Source organism: Chlorocebus sabaeus, chromosome 5 (assembly GCF_047675955.1).
Source record: "Chlorocebus sabaeus isolate Y175 chromosome 5, mChlSab1.0.hap1, whole genome shotgun sequence".
NCBI classification, from domain to species: Eukaryota; Metazoa; Chordata; class Mammalia; order Primates; family Cercopithecidae; genus Chlorocebus; species Chlorocebus sabaeus.
This window is the reverse complement of record NC_132908.1, coordinates 13,638,860-13,656,517: the sequence shown is the minus strand read 5'-3', so window position 1 is coordinate 13,656,517 and position 17,658 is coordinate 13,638,860. Positions and strand designations below refer to the sequence as shown.

Sequence of the window (17,658 nt, the reverse complement as noted above, 5' to 3'; positions counted from 1 at the left end):
ATTAAAAAGATTAACAGGTTACATACAAAAGAAGGCGGTGTAAGATGGTGGAACAAGACTCTCCAGTATTCGTCCCAGGGCAGAAACATCAATTTGAACAACTATCCATCCCGGAAAACACCTTCACAAGAGCTAAGAAAAACAGGTGAGAGATTACAGTACCTGGTTATAGCACAAAAATTAAAAAAGACACACTGAAGGTGGTAGAAAGGATAGCTTTACATTACCCACGTCACCCACCCCCCCGACCCTAGGCAGCATAGCGTGGAGACAGATACCATCAGATGGGGGAAAGAGAGGTAAGTAAGCATAGGACTGTGTCTTGAATTCTAACACCAGGCCCAACACAGTAAAACCCAGTACTCAGAAGAGCTCCATGGCCCCTGACTCTAGGCCAGTACCCGGGGACTGTGCCTTGAGACCTGTCCTGGATCCAGGTGGAAACCTGTATCCCCTATGAGGCAGACTCCATTTCCAGTCCACATTACTGCCAGCCAACTACAGCAGGGTTGGGCTTCTGATACCCTCAGTGGCTTCAGAATTCAGGCATCCAATTAAGAAAGGAAGAAGTAAAATTGTTCCTGTTTGCAGATGACATGACCTTATATATAGACAACCCTAAAGTCTCCACCAAAAAAAAAAACTGTTGTAACTAATAAATGAATTTAGTAAATTTGCAGGATATAAAAATCAACATACAAAAATCAGTAATACTTCTATATACTAACAATGAACTATATGAAAAAAATCAAGAAAATAATCCTATTTACAACAGTTACCAAAAAAATAAAATACTTAGGAATAAATTGAACCAAGGATGTAAAAGATTTCTACACCGAAAACTAAAACATCAGTAAAAGAAACTGAAGACACAAATAAATGGAAAGACATCCCATGCTCATGGATCAAAAGAATATTTTTAAAATGCCCATGCTACCCCAAGTGCACTACTGATTAAGTGCAATCCTTATCAAAACACCAATAACATTCTTCACAGAAAGAGAAAAAAATCCTGAAGTTTGCATGGAACTACCAAAGGATATGAACAGCCAAAGCAATCTTGTCATTTACTTTATTTTATTTATATATTATTGTTATTTTATTGAGACAGTCTCATTCTGTTGCCCACGCTGGAGTACAGTGGTACAATCGTGTAGCTCACTGCAACCTCAAACTCCTGGCTCAAGCAATCTTTCCACCTTAGCCTCATAAGTAACTGGAACTACATGTACAAATGACCACACCTGGCTAATTTTTATTTTTTGCAGAAAGAGGGTCTCACTTTGTTGCCCGCCTGGTCTCGAACTTCTGGTTTTCAAACTATCCTCCTGCTGTGGCTTCCCAAAGTGCTGGGATTTGAGCCACTGCACCCAGCCACAATCTTGAATAAAATTAAAAAGTTGGAGGTATCACAATACCTGATTTCAAATTGTACTATGAAGTTACAGTAACCAAACAGCATGGTACTAGCTTAAAATACAGACACAGACAAATGGAACAGAATAAAGAACCCAGAAATAAATTTATGCACTTACAGTCAACTGATTTTTGACAAAGGTGCCAAGAATAAACAATGGGGAAAGGACAGTCTCTTCTAAATGGTGTTGGCAAAACTGGATACCCACATGCAGGAGAACGAAATTAGATCCTTATCTCACATCATATACAAAAATCAACTCGAAATGTATTAAAGACTTAAATGTAATATGTGAAATCATAAAGCTCCTAGGAGAAAACATAGAGGAAAAGTTCCATGACATTGGTCTGGACAATGATTTTTAGATATGAACCCCAAAACACAGGCAACAAAAGCACAAATCGACAAATGGGATTATACCAAATTAATAAACTTTCGCACAGCAAAGAAAGCAATCAACAGTGAAGAAACTTCCTAAAGAATGGGAGAAAATATCTGCAAACTATACATCTGGTAAGGGGTTAACATCCAAAATATGTAGGAAACTTAACTCAATAGCAAGAAAAAAATCCGATTAAAAAATGGACAAGGGTGGTGGCTCACACCTATAATCCCAGCACTTTGGGAAGCCGAGGCGGGTGGACTGCTTGAGACCAGGAGTCTGAGACCAGCCTGGGCAACACGGCGAGACACTGTCTCTACAAAAAATACAAAAAATTTGGCAGAGTGTGGTGGCATGTGCCTGTGGTCCCAGCTACTTGGGAGGCTGAGGTGGGAGGACCACATGAGCCTGGAAGGTCAAGGTTGCAGTGGGCCGTGATTGCACCACTGCACTCTAGCCTGGACAGACATTTCTCAAAAGAAGCATAGAAATGGCCAGGTGTGGTGGCTCATGCCTGAATCCCAGCACTTTGGGAGGCTGAGGAGGGTGAATCATCAGAGGTCAGGAGTTCAAGATGAACCTGGTCAACATGGTGAAACCCCATCTCTACTAAAAACACAAAAGTTAGTCGGGCATGGTGGCAGATGCCTGTAATCCCAGCTACTTGCAAGGCTGAGACAGGAGAATTGCTTGAATCCAGGAAGCGGAGGTTGCAGTGAGCCAAGATTGCAGCACTGCATTCCAGCCTGCGTGAGAAGAGTGAAACTCCATCTCAAAAAAAAAAAAAAAAAAAAAAAAGCAGCATACGAATACCCAGCAAATACACGAAAAAGTGTTAAACAGCACTAGTAAATCCAAGTTAAAGCCACAATGAGGTATCACCTCCTGTCGGACTGGCTACTAAGATAAAAGGTTACTGGCTAAGATAAAAGGTTACTATAACTTTATAGTACAATTTGAAATCAGGCAGTGTGATACCTCCAACTTTTTTATTTTATTCAAGATTGTGGCTGGGTGCAGTGGCTCAAATCCCAGCACTTTGGGAAGCCAAGGCAGGAGGATGTTTGAAAACCAGAAGTTCGAGACCAGGCGGGTCAACAAAGTGAGACCCTGTTTCTGCACATTCGACTCCTGTCGGAATGGCTACTATCAAAAAGATAAAAGGTAACAAACGCTGGCAAAAATGTAGAGACAAAGAAACCCTTGAACACCGTTGGGAGGAATGTAAATTATCGCCATTATGGAAAACAGTGTGAGAGTTTCTCAAATAGATTAAAAATGGAACTACCATATGATACAGCAATCCCACTATTGGGTATTTATGCAAAGGAAATGAAATTAGTATGTCAAAGAGATAATCTGCACTCTCATGTTTACTGCAGCACTATTCACAATAGCCAAGATACGGAAGCAACCTAGGTGTCCATCAACAGATGAATGGATGAAGAAAATGTGGCATATATACACAATGGAGTACTTAATTCAACTATAAAAAAGGAAATCCTGTCATTTGTGACAACATGGATGAACCTGGAGAACATTACCTTAAGTGAAATAAGCCTGATACTGAAAGACAAATACTACATGTTCTTACTCATACAAGGAATCTGAAAAAGTTGATCTCATAGAAGAAGAGAGTAAAATGATGGTTACCAGAGGTGTTAGAAGGTCAGGGGCATGTGGCGGTGATGGTTTGGAGATGTTAGTTAAAGAATACAAAATTCCAGTTAGAAGGAATAATTTAAAGTGATCTATTGTACAGCACAGTAACTACTGTTAATTATGATATATTGTATTCTTCCAAAAACAGAGTAAATACAAAGACAGTAAACGTTCAGCGTTCTCACCACAAAAATGGTAACCATGTGAGGTAATGCATAATTTAATTAGCTAGACTGAAACATTCCACGACATACACATACTTCAAAACATGTTGTAAACAATACATATATACAATTTTACTTGTCTATTTAAAATAAATAAATTTGGAAAAAAGTTACATACACATAAACATTAACAAAACTCTGTGTGGGCAAGCGTATGGAAAGCAGGACTCTTGTGGATTCTGAGTGGGGTTAGAAACTGGTAGTCTCTTTGGAGGACAGGTTAGCCATGTCTCAACATTTTATATGTGTATAATCTATGACCCAGCAGTTACACGTCTAAGAAAAGAAATGAACAAGTATACAATGATATAAGCAGAGGGTCGATCAATACATCTTTATCTACAACAAGGGAAAACTAGAAACGATCTAAAAGGTCATCAAAGGCATAAAGTATGGTGCCTCTAAAAGATGGAACATTAGGCAACCAGTAAAATCATCATGTATGATCATGCATATCTTTTCCAATTCCTGCAGAGAGATGTACAAAACATATTTTTGCATTAAAAAAGGCTACTATATACAGGTAAACCAATTTATTTAAAATTTTGTATATAAATTCTTCTATATCCATAGACAGATTTCTAAAAGTATGTTCACCAAAATATTAATAGCAGTCATTTCTTAGTGGTAGAAGTTGGATGCTAACTTCTATCATTATGTTGTTTTACACTGATAGAAAGTTTTTTCATTATTATAATAAAAAAAACCCAGAATTTTATTTAAGAAAAAGAAGTGTTCCTATCTCACCAAAAGTAGCTTAAAATTCTTTCAACTCCCTATTTTAAGAAAAAAGTATTCACTGAATGTTGTAAAGTATATATAATCACCAAATAGCTATGGGTTTCTACTTGCTAGATTTCCTTCTCAGTACTATGCTTTAAAACCATGAGGAAACAGGAATTTAAAGATTAGATTCAAAGAGGTCGAGAACGTCAGATGAACTTATTTGAACAGCCCACATTACTGGCATCTACCTTAAGAACTCTAGGTTCTATGAACTTCACCATTCCTAAAACAAACTCCCTGTTAGATCTCAAGAAAGCAGGCTGTGAGAGGAAGTAAAACAAATAAATAAATTACAGCTTCTTTGTTAAAAAAAATTATTAAAAAACTTACCTCAGTAAGAATATTTAGTTATTTTCCTGTCTTACATTCTCTTTCTTAGCACCTTTATTGTGAACCTGAAAAAAAAAAAAACCAGGCAAAAATTACTTTTTATTGAGCACCTACTACATGCCAGACATGGTGGTGTCTCCTGGAGAATGTGAAGTCTAAGATAAACTGGAAATAACAAAATAGAAGTTATTAAAATGGAATCATCAGGAAAGAAAGTAAAAAGTTGAAAGTATAACTAAAACTTTTCCTAAATTGTTCAAGAATCTATAAATGACTGTATTCAAAGAATTGTATTCAACAAACAAGGCTGGAGAACTGCAGCAGGTTAAGAGTTGGAGTGCTAGGCTCTGAGCATCTGCATTAGAATCCCAGTTCTACCACTTTCTACCTGTGTTATCTGGGGTAAGTAACTTCTCTCTGTGTGCCTGTTTTCCCATATGTGTAACGATAGTACCCAATTCATAGGACTGCTGAGGATTATATGAAATAATCCACATCGGGGACTCTAAAGCAGTTTCTGAAATATATGTTCAATAAATACTATTTTTATTATAATGTTATTATATAATAATAAATCTGCCTCTCATCATCTCCACCACCAGCATTATTTATGATGACAATAATTATTACTAATTGGCTGGGCACAGTGGCATACACCAGTAATCCCCGGGCTTGATGAGGCCAAGGTGGGCAGATTGCTTGAGCCCTGAAGTTTGAGACCAGCCTGGGGCAACACAGTAAGACCGTCTCTCTTAAAAAAAAAAAAAAAAAAATTTTTGCCAGGAGTGGTGGTGCCCCTGTAGTCCCAGTTGCTCGGGAGGCTGAGGTAGGATGATTGCTTGAGCCAAGGAGTTGAAGGCTGCAGTAAGCATAATTGTGCCACTGCCCGTGTCATGTACTCCAGCCTGCATGAGAGAGACTCCGTCTCTAAAAAAAAAGGGGAGAGGGGTGGGCATGAGTTTTGTACTCCAGGGGCTTACAGTATCCTGGGTGAAATAAGAGCTACCTAGACACATTATATAAAGCAAAAGAAAGATCAAAGTCAATTATTCATTCATTTAACAAACATCTGAATGTCCAATCTTTGCCAGTATTTTGCTGTGTGCAGGGCATTATTTGGTGTGCAGGACGAACACAGTTTCTCTCCTTACAGAGTTTACAGTACATCAAGGCCCAAGCTGCATGATGGACAAGCTATATGCAGAGACAGATACTGTTTTTGACTGGGTGGGGGACAGTAACAGATCTGAACTGGCAGAATTAGGTAGCACTATATTCTGGGTGGGAGGAATGTGGTTCCAGGAAACACAGGGCCTCTAGGAAACAGAAGCAGCACCATTGTTAGGGTGCATCCAAGAGAGACTAAGGCAGCAAGGCAAGAAGCAGGAGGGGGCCTTGAACACCAGGCTGAGTTTGTTCTCTGTTTTCAGGTACATTAATTGTCCTGCTGAAATTGAACAAGAGCTAAGTTTTAACTTCGATTCTAATGTCTTGTAACTATTTTTCTCTATGGGTCCTTTCTTTTTTTCTTTTTTGAAAGTGAGAAAGGTAAGAGTGGGAAAAAAACGAGGGAATGGCAACCTCAGCCCATGTTGGTAACAATGGTGGGAGTGGACCAAGGGCACTAATAGATGAGTTTCACACGTTTTCTCTTTTAATCCCTCTAGCATTCTTACAGACATTATTGCTCCTTTTACAGGTTAGGAAACTGAGGCTCAGAGAAGTCAAATAGATTTTAAGTTCATAAACTTAACATGATCTTTATTCTTTAAAAGGTGCTTTCTGGAACTAGACAAAACGATTCTAAAGTTCACATGGAAAAATAAATAAGCAAGAATTGCCAAAAAAAAAAAAAAAGAGCAACAAGGGGAAACTAGTTTTAAAAGACATTAAAACATTTTATAAAACCAATGTAGTACTGGTATATGAATAGAAAGACTAATGTCATAGAATAGGAAGTGCAGAGATGTACCCCAATACATCCAAAAACTCACACCACCATAAACTGGATTCAGAGATGAACACCGAAACAAATGGGTAAAGATAACTGGTGGCCACATGGAAAAAGGAAAAGTTAAATTATATATCACTCTGAACACCAGAATAAATCCTAAATGGATCAGAGATTTAAGTGTTAAAATGAAACCATAAAAGCACTAAAAGAAAACATGGGCGAATTCCAGAAGTCGTGGAGGCCTTTGACGTAAAATCCGGATACTGTAAGAGATTAATGTTAAGTACATAAAATGTACAGAAAGCCATATTTAAGCCTTCTTTATATCAAAATACATGAAAGTCATTTTTAAAAACAAGTGACAAGTTGAGGGAAACTGCAACCTCACAAAGGGCTAATCTCTCTAATTTATGCATTTATAGAAATTGGTAAGAAAAAGCAATCCAAAAGAAAAAAGTGCAAAGGGCATGAACAGATAGCTCACAGAAAAAGGAATACGAATAGCCTTTAAGCACATGCAAAGGTGCTCAGCCCAATTCATAATGACAGCAATGCACATTAAATTATCATGATAACTACATGGAGTTATCATTTTCATCTACAAGACTGACACAAATCCAAAGGTTAACTGTCGGAGAGGTTATGGAGAAATAAGGAGTCTCATACATTACTTATGCGAACTCAAAATAGTGCAGCTCTAGAAGAAGAAAGTATTCATACCAATTATAAATGCATTGCCCACTAACCAGCAATCCCACTTCTAGGAATGTATCCAACAGATAATGCCTGCAGATATACAAAACATGTGCGCAAGGTTATTCAGCGCAGTGTCACCTGTGAGTCTCGGACTGGAAACAACTCAAATATCGATCACTGGAGGCTAAACAGCCAAACAACGCATATTTTACAATTGTTTAGAAAAACCTTTTCTGGGCCAGGTGCAGTGGCTCTTGCCTGTAATCCCAGCACTTTGGGAGGCCGACGTAGGTGGCTAACCTGAGATCAGGAGTTCGAGACCAGCCTGGCTAACATGGAGAAATGCCATCTCTACTAAAAATACAAAAATTAGCCAGGCCTGGTGGCATGTCCACCTGTAGTCCCAGCTACAGGTGGGAGGCTGAGGCAGGAGAATCGCTTGAACCTGAGAGTTGGAGGTTACAGTGAGCTGAGATGGTGCCACTGCACTCCAATCTGGGCGACAGAGCGAGTCTCTGTCTCAAAAGAAAAGAAAATAAAAGAAAAACAGTGTAAAAAAAATGTTTCCTATATACTAATTTCAAGATATGTCAAGATAATATTAACTTTTAAAAAGGAGCAGAATATTCACATAGTCTGTATATTTTATATAAAAACAGTATATATAGTATATTAGTATTTGTATCTGTATCTAAAAAAAAGACATCTATAAGAAACAAATGAAAGGTTATTTATGGAGGGAATTAAGACAATTGGAATTTAGATTTCTCAAAATATGCCTTGTATCATTTTAATTTTTGAACCATATGAACATTTTATCTACACAAAAAGAATTTCTAAATGTTAAGAGCACCTCGCAAAAAGAAGTGAAAAAGAACTACCTATAAACCAGAGTCTAACTTTTCTCTGAAATTGGTGTCAAGCAATTTTAGTGTGGCCATCACCATAAATTATAAGACAAGGTGCTTTTCTTTCCTCCAATTGAGCCAAAGTATATGATTATAATAATCTATTTTTAAAAGCTGGGGCGAGGAATTAGAAGAGAGAACAGAAAAAGGTGAAAAGAGAAGGAGCTCTACTCTAATGGTTCTCAAAGTATGGTCCTTGGACCAGCAGAATCATCATCACCGGATAATTTGTTAACAATGTAATTTCTATGGGCCCAGCCCAGACCTACTGAATCAGAGACTCTAGAGGCGGCGGCTAGCAATCCTTTCAATACACACTCAAGTTTGACAGACACAGATCTGGTCCCATGATTTTTACATGTTCATGTGCATTGCCCAGGAAGGGATCTTTTAAAATGCAAATTCTGGGCCAGTTGGTCTGGAGCTGAGCTGAGAGTCCACATTTCAAACAAGGTCCAGGATGCTGCTGATGTGCTGATGGTGTGGGGACCACATTTTAAGACGTAAAGCCCAGGTCCACCTGGGGAAGAAGGTACGCAAAGGGTCTTCACGTGATTGAGTTTGCTGTGAAACCTGCACTCAACATAAGACAGAAAAAGTCCTTACACAGGTTTCCTAGCTAAGGTATACCATGGCACTAGCTTCCCATAAAAACTGTGTACTTCACACAGAGTAAGTACGTTTTCAAATATATTTCTTAAACAACAATAACAACTATGATTCACTGAGATCCAATTTAAGGATGTCCCATTTGAGAAAACTTTCATTTATAAGTGGGTCTTCCAGAATGGAAACAAACAAAAAAAACCATATTCATACAACTGCCAGGTTATATTATCTGATTAACTTTACCTCAAACACACTAACCATACCATCTGCTCTTCGTGAAAATTCATCAAGCAGTTTGTTTCCTTTTAAACACTTTCAAAAAAAAAAACGGTTCTTCTATTTACAAACATTGATTCTCCATTTGTTTTACATGAAGGGAAAATCTCTATAGGAATCTTTTCAGTAAAGATGTCTAGTTTAAATGGAAGGGTCTAGAAATGTTGTGTATCTTCATATTGCAAGTCACCCTATGAATCAAGTTTTTGGTGTTAAACATTAATGATCGTTTTATATTCCCTATTCATGTAGTAAAATTATGTAATAATTTTTACATATTCCCTATTTCATTGACTCTAACATGCCATCAATTTCAAGACACACTCCTATTTAATGTCCTACTAAGAAGTTGCCAACATGCTAATTTTAAGATGTCATTCTATCTCACATATGTATCTTAAAAATCAATAAAACACCTTAATTACAAATCAGAGATATGTGCATAGTATTCATTTTTCTAGTTAACATTTGTCTCTCAAATGTAAAACTTCATAAAGGCATGAACTTTTATCCATTCGACAATCTATCTCCTATGCCTAGAAAAATGGAACATTTTCAATCAACATTTTTCACATACAGGTGAATATTTTTTAAAGTTCTGATTTTAAAAACCAGTAATGACCTCTTTTACCCTGGAACAAAATACTACTTGCTCAAATTAATATAAACTCATTACTCTCAATTTGGATAAATTTCCATCTCAAAGGTGTTCAATGTCTCTAACTCTAGATAATTTAAAGTATAACCTTCTGTTTTGACAATAGTCAAAACCTACATGTCTGTTTCCATAGCACCTTTCAAACGTAACACGCAACTAATAATAAACATCTTATATCAAGAAACACGGTGGCTCACGCCTGTAACCCCAGCACGTTGGGAGGCCGAGACGGGCGGATCACGAAGTCAGGAGATCGAGACCATCCTGGCTAACACGGTGAAACCCCGTCTCTACTAAAAAATACAAAAAATTAGCCGGGCGTGGTGGTGGGCGCCTGTAGTCCCAGATACTCAGGAGGCTGAGGCAGGAGAATGGGGTGATCCCGGGAGGCGGAGCTTGCAGTGAGCTGAGATCCGGCCACTGCACTCCAGCCTGGGCGACAGAGTGAGACCCTGTCTCAAAAAAAAAAAAAAAAAAAAGAAAGAAAAAGAAAAAACTTATCTATTCAACAAAAAAAAAGCCAAATAAACTTTTTTTAAAGCAAGAGTTAAATGTATAATGTTACAATGTAGGGAACACTGTAACATATATAAATTTTATACTTAGGTAACATATAAATGGTCTGAGCTGAACTTTCTTAACTCTATTTGCATTTCCCCCTATGCAGCAAGACTAGCAGAGTTTGAAATGAAAAGACAATTTCTAACAAATCACACCATGAGGACTACTGGCATATGTGAGTACAAGTAATTTTAATTTTTACCTTTGAATACATCTACATTTTCCAAATTCCCTAATACAAGTATTAGTAAGCAGAAGAAGCTATTTAAAAGGTGATTACACTAGTTTACATTACACTTAGCTAAGACCTATTTCTTATACATTATTGCTGTTGCTTCCCAACTCCATTCTAACCTCAATCTGCTACTTGATTCAAGTGTTTAGTTGTCAACATTTCCATTAAACACAGCCAATCTTTCAGACAGAGGGACACAGGTACTAACCTGGCCTCCCATCTGAGATTCTAGAATAATCAATGACAGCGCCACTAACCAAAAGCATGCTTTTGTACGTCAGACACTTCTGAAAGAAAGAAGAAAAAAGAAACTCTCAGCAAAAACTGTCAGTTAAATTTCCTTTTATAATTCCTATAATAATTTACTAGATAACATTGTTGTTTGGAGTGGTTCTCCAAGGAGCTGGAACTGCCCCCCAAGGAACATTTTTAGTTATCAAAGAGACTGGGGGACACCGCTGGCATTTAGGGCTTGGGGGCCTGGATCTAAAAGACTTCACACAACACATAGGTGGGACACATCTGTATAACGAAGATTCACCTGGTACAAGAGTCTTTCAAATGAACGGGCAGATTAAGCCCACTATAAACTGGCATTACTTTATAATATTTAAAAGTTTTTACAAGAAATTGCGGGGAAACGCCAGTAATGTAGGAGAAAGTAGCAAGGGAAGCTTAAATAGAGTAAGAGAAAACTGTCTAAACATTAGCGATCGTTTCCTCACACCACACACCATTAATATACAATTGTAATATCAGAATACTGAGCATATATAAACAAGTGAGATACTGATATTGAACCCAAAATTTTCAACCTTGTTAATATTTTATTATTACCAATGGTAATTGCTAGGAAGCCAGTGCTGTCCCTTCGAGTGTGTGACACAAAAGATATTCCACAATATAATTTAAAAATATGGATCCGTGGAGGGCTTATGCTAATATTTACGTGTGGATTGAGACAGTCCGTTATTTGTCTTGCCATGCTATCTCTAGTTCAATCTAGGTTGTTTTCTCTCTTTAATTCGCAAGAAACAGGTTATTCCAGCCTAGGTGTTTTTCCCCCCAAACTCCGTCTGCATCTCTGCTCTTTCGTTGAAGTGGGGGCCTCACTCTGTAGACCAGGCTGGAGTGCAGTGGTGCAATCATAGCTCACTACAGCCTTGAACTCCTGGGCTCAAGAGATCCCCTCACCTCAGCCTCCCCCGCAGCTGAGACTACAGGTGTGCGCCACCACACCACGCTAATTTTTTCTTTTTTTTGTACAGACAGAATCTTGCTATATTGCCCAGGCTTGCTCTTGTTTGAAACAGTGCCTCAGAATTTTTTTAACCAATACAAACGTACTCATTAGAAGCTGACCCAAGCACCCTAGTATATGCTGTCTTCTAGCATAAGAGTATGCCCTAGATGTGAATGATACATCAACATGTCATATACTGTTCTCTATTTCACCCTTACACTTCAATCAAACCATTATATTGCTTTTCAGTGAAGTGGGTAGGGAGGTTACATTGTTTATGAATTTCATTTCAGGGTAGTAAAGTGGGCTTTAGACATGTTTGCTGCAAAGGGGAAGAAGGGACCTTGATTCTGACGAGGTTGAGAACCACTGTTCCCAAGAGTGGAATCGCGTGCTGAAACGAAAATTAAACTTTTAGAGAAGTGTTTCTTCTGCCTAAGGCAAGCCCTGGGCTCCAATACTCCACTTCATTGGGCCTGACATCCCACCACCAGCACACGCCCGCGGCTCTCAGCCCACCTCGGCTTCCCTGCAGAGCCAAACAATGGTTCTTGACCGCTTGGGGATGGGGACCCTTTTAGGAACAAGACAAAAGCCTTGGAAAAACTCTCTCCCGAGAAACCCATACACCAAGCTGCATTCAATTTCAGGGCGCTCCCAGACACCCCCTCTACAGCCCCATCGGGATCCTGGGAGAAAAGGGCTGAGGGGAGTGGGAAGTGGGAAGTGGGAGGAGGAAAGGGGGGCCAGGGTCCGGGTCCCCTCCCACCGCCTCTCTGCAGTGTGGCTTTGGCCCGGGCGCTCCACCTCTCTGTGCAGCCCCGGGGTGGAAGCGCGCAACTTAAGTGCTCGGCACACAGCAGAGGCTCAATAAATGCTGCTGCCACTGTCAGCGGGGCCAACCCCGCAGTCGAGAGGGACACTGAGGCAGCGCGAGGTCCGGTTGAAGGGGGCACCGGCCCGCGGCCCCAGCCGTCCCGCCCCGCGCGAGTCCCAGGGACCGCGCGAACCAAGCGGCGCCGCAGCTGCTGCGCGGACGAACAGGGATGGCCGCCTGGGACGCGGGACGTTCACCGGGCCAGCTCCCCCACCCAGCCCTCGGTCTCGGCCGCTCTCACCCGGCCTCAGCCACCAACGGCCGCCACCGCCCGCCGCTCACCTCCCCGGCCGCCGCCGCCGCCGCTCCCGCCGCCGCCGCGCGATCTCGCGAGACTTCGCTCCCCTCGGCACTCCCCCTCCCTCCCCGCAGCGCTCGCGGACCCCAGGCTGGAAGCGGCTCGGCGCGCTCTCCGGACACCACCCACCCCGCCTCAAGGGTCAAGCCCGGCTGCTCTCGCTACTTGCCCCCGACTCCTTCCCTGCGTGCCCTCCGCCCACTCCCCGTGATGGAGAAGGGTTAAAGCCCAGGTGCAAGGCGGCCGCCTCCGTCTCACCTGGCCGGCCGGGTGCGCGTGCGCATGCGCATGTCTGGGGCTCGGCCCTGAGCCTCTGCAAAGGCTTGGTCGGCGGCGACAAAGGTGACCGCTGCCACCCGTCCTGAGTGCTCGCTGCGCGCCGAGCACTTAACAGCCCCCTTCGGTCCTCACACTGCCCCCCATAGTGGGTATTACCAGCCTCCCCATTCTAGAGAGGGGAAAAATGGAGGCCTGGCAAGCAAAGTACAGTAACGGCTGCATGTCACACAGCCAGGAATTGGCTGAGCTAGTGTTGGAATCTGGTGTTGTCTGATGCCCAGCCCAAACCCCATTTCTGCACCTCAGTGACAGCCTGTCCCTCCTGCTCAAGGCTCAAGGCGCTGCCTCTCAGCCCCAGTCTTCATTCTCTCCCAAGATTCACCAAGGTGAGAGGAGGAGCTCCTGGGAAGTCATTTGCAACAATCTCTCTGTTTTCAATGGAGCTGGCGACAGTAAAGTGCTTCTCCCTCACTGCACAAACTTCCTAAGGCTTGTGAAGCCCCTGTGCCAGCCCCTGTGCAGGCTCTGAAGACTGTGGCTATTTTTATTGGGTTCTGTCTCCTCCTTAGACTGGTGGCATTTTGCTGGTAGAGAGCATGATGAAATGGCACACAGGACAGAGAATCAGAACGTACATGATGTTAGCACAGAGAAAAGTGTGACTTCTTCCCAGGAGTAAGTCTTAATGCAGTAATAATTGTTTGTAAAGAGGAGGGGCTAACATTTACTGCGGGCATATCAAGGTCATACCAATCTTCTTGCAATCCTGGAGGTGGAGAAAGTAGCCTGTTTCCATTGTGAGATAGGATTTGAACCTGGGTCTGAGTCCGGAGCCCAGCACTACCTTGTAGGAAGGTCGTGTTCTGCAAGCAAGCGAGCATGAGCTAGCTCATCTGGGCCAGCTGCTGTAAAATCAGGAGCCCTGGAGGTTCTAGATAGCCTTCCACCTGCAACAGGGTCTGCATGGGCTTACCCAGCCCACCTGATAATCACATCAATGCCAGCAAGTGCTGGCCTGCCCTGCTCCAAACCTGTCCACTCTCCGCGGCAACAATTGCTTTGTACAGGCCAGAGCATATGGGTGCCCTTGCATATTTCAACCTCACTCAACTCACCAGATGGAGGAAGTGGGTGAAGAAGGAAAATCACACCTGATGGGCAGCTACAAGGTGGTGAGCCCTGCTGCAGGTGCTATTTATTGATTTATTTAGTCTTCCCAACAACCCTGTATTAGGGTTCTCCAGAGAAACACAACTACTAGCTTATAGATACAGATGTAGGCTGGGCACAGTTCTCATTCTTGTAATCCCGGCACCTTAGGAGGTCCAGTCAGGAGGATCGCTTGAGCCCAGGAGATTGAGACCAGCCTGGGTAACATAGTGAGACCCCATCTCTACAAAAAATAAAAAGAATTGATCGGCTATGGTGGCACATGCCTGGAGTTCCAGCTAATCTGGAGGCCGATGTGAGAGGATCTCTTGTGCCCAGGAATTCGAGCCTGCAGTGAGCTCTGACTGTGCCACTGCCCTCCAGTCTGGGCAACAGAGTGAGACCCTGTCTCTAAAAAAGAAAAAAATATATAGATTTATAAGAGGAGATGTATTATAGAAGTTGAGAAGTCCTACGATGTGCCATCTGCAAATTGGAAAGCCAGGGAAACTGGTCACATTGCTCAGTCGCAGTCTTGGCCTGAGAACCAGGGAATCTGATGGTGTAACTCTCAGTTCGACGCGGCAGGCCTGAGAACTTGGCAGCCACTGGCACAAGTCCTAAAGTCCAAAGCTAGAGAACCTGGGCTGGGCACAGTGGCTCACACCTGTAATCCCAGCACTTTGGGAGGCTGAGGCAGGTGGATCACCTGAGGTCAAGAGTTCTAGACCAGCCTGGCCAATATGGTGAAACCCCCGTCTCTACTACAAATACAAAAATTAGCAGGGCGTGGTGACAGGTGCCTGTAATCCCAGCTACTCGGGAGGCTGAGGCAGGAGAATTCCTTGAACCTGGGGAGAGGAGGTTGCAGTGAGCTGAGATTGCACCATTGAACTCCAGACTGGGCGTCGAGTAAGACTCAGTCTGGGAAAAAAAAAAAAAAAAAAAAAAAAAAGGCTGGAGAATCTGGAATTCTGATGTCGAGGGACTGGAGAAGATAGTGTCCTGGCTCCAGAAGAAAAAAAGAGAATTTGTCTGTCTTCTACCTTTTTGTTCTATCCAGGCCCTCAGCTGATGGTGATGAGGGCAGATCTTCCTTACTCAGTCACTGATTCAAACACCAGTCTCTTCTGGAAACATACACACAGACATACCCAGAAATAATGCTCTACCAGCCTTCTGGGTATCCTTTAATCCAGCCAAACGGATGCCTAAAATCATCCATCACAAATCCCCTGTGGAAGTTGTGGTTGTCCCCATTTTACAGATGAGGAAACCAAGAACATAAGAGGTGAGAGGACATGTCCAACAACACACACAAGAACACACAACAACACACATAACAACACTTGACACACAGTTGTAAGTGGTTCCTTCCACCCCAGATCAGCCTGTTTCCAGACGCACAAACTTTGGCTTTCATGACCAACAAGGCTATTTCCTACCCCAAAAGCCTGTATCTTTATGAAACAGAAAATCCCCAAATCCCCTGAGGTCAGGACTCCAGTCAGTGTAAGATGCTGTTATGTTCTCCTCTGGGTGGCCGGTGCCTCAGTGTTCTCATCTAAAATAAGGACATGAGTAGGGAAAACTAACCAACTTGATATATGTGAAGCATATGAAAAAGCGCCTTACAAGACTAAGCACTCAGTAAATCATAGCTCTTATTACCGTGGGTGGATTCTCTGTGATATTTCATCCTTTCCTCATTGCCCAATAGAAACAGCAATTCAAGTAGGAGGATGGGCTCAGATATAGAAATAAAATTAGTTTTTAGGCCGGGTGTGGTGGCTCATGCCTGTAATCCCAGCGCTTTGGGAGGCTGAGGTGAAAGGATCACCTGGGGACAGGAGTTTGAAACCAGCCTGGCCAACATGTTGAAACCCCGTCTCTACTAAAAATACAAAAATTAGCCAGCCGTGGTGGTGGGAGCCTGTAGTCCCAGCTACTTGGGAGGCTGAGGCACGAGAATCGCTTGAACCCAAGAGGTGGAGGTTACAGTGAGCCGAGATTATACCACTGCACTCCAACCTGGGTGATGGAGCAAGACTCTGTCTCAAAAATAATAAAAATAAAATCAGTTTTAAAATTATATTTCTGAATGAAATAAATAATTCTGAGAACAATAAATATTTTCGAAATGGACAGAATTACTCCAGTACTTCCCCCTAATCATGAAAGGATACCAGCTCTCCTAAAGCAATCTCTTCCCAGTTTCCTGGGGGAGGGGCAGTCTGCTTTATAAAGGACTCTGCTTATATGGTAAAAGCCACCCAAATATTTTTAAAGATATGACTTGGAAGTCACTTCACAGGCAAAAACAAAAGCAAAGAAAAAATGGAACTGAAACTTCTTAAGGGAATTTTGGTGTGGTTAAGAGTTAACACCAGGCTGGGCACCATGGCTCACGCCTATAATCCCAGCACTTTGGGAGGCTGAGGCGTGCAAATCACTTGAGGTCAGGAGTTCGAGACCAGCCTGGCCAACATGATGAACCTCTATCTCTACTAAAATTACAAAAATTAGCCGGTTGTGATGGTGCAGGCCTGTAACCCCAACTTCTCTGGAGGCTGAGGCATGAGAATCACTTGAACCTGGGAGGCAGAGGTTAGCAGTGAGCAGAGATCACACCACTGCACTCCAGCCTGGGCAACAGAGCGAGACTATCTCAAAAAAAAAAAAAAAAAAAAAAAAAAAAAAGAGAAAGAAAAAAAGGGGTTAACACCAAAGTGACATCATGATTATTTGAGGGAATGTTTTATAAGAACTGGAGTTGCCACTACCCTCAGGCCTTGCTGTGCCAAATTCAGGTTTCTGTCCTGACACAAGATGTGCCATACTTTCCTATCAATGACAATGGTTCCCTGTGGAAGTGACCCTCACGGGGAAGGGGCGGGCATAACAAGACCACGGGGCTTCTGGTCAGGCATGGTGGCTCACTCCTGTAATCCCAGCACTTTGGGAGGCTGAGGAGAGAGGATCGAATGAGGACAGGAGTTTGACACCAGCCTGGCCAACATAATGATACCCTGTCTCTATAAAAAATTAAACATTAAAAAATTAGCTAAGCATGGTGGTTTGTGCCTGTAGTCCTAGCAACTGGTGAGGCCAAGG

At 42.1% G+C, this 17,658-nt stretch overlaps 1 protein-coding gene across 6 annotated transcripts in view; it reads right to left on the bottom strand.

Moving 5' to 3' along the window:
- MRTFB (myocardin related transcription factor B) overlaps positions 1 to 13,147 on the bottom strand; it is a 196,798-nt gene extending 183,651 nt beyond the window's left edge. For 2 of the 6 annotated variants that reach the window (XM_073015182.1, XM_007986257.3), the window contains exons 1-3: positions 13,060 to 13,088; positions 10,907 to 10,985; positions 4,802 to 4,866 (exon numbers count right to left, since the gene is read on the bottom strand). The gene's annotated coding sequence lies outside the window, so the exon portion shown is untranslated. Of the gene's footprint in view, positions 1 to 4,801; positions 4,867 to 10,906; positions 10,986 to 13,059 lie in introns of all 6 variants that reach the window. The other 4 variants (XM_073015181.1, XM_073015180.1, XM_007986266.3 and 1 more) reach the window with 4 other exon arrangements.
- Between the last annotated feature and the right edge of the window lie 4,511 nt (positions 13,148 to 17,658).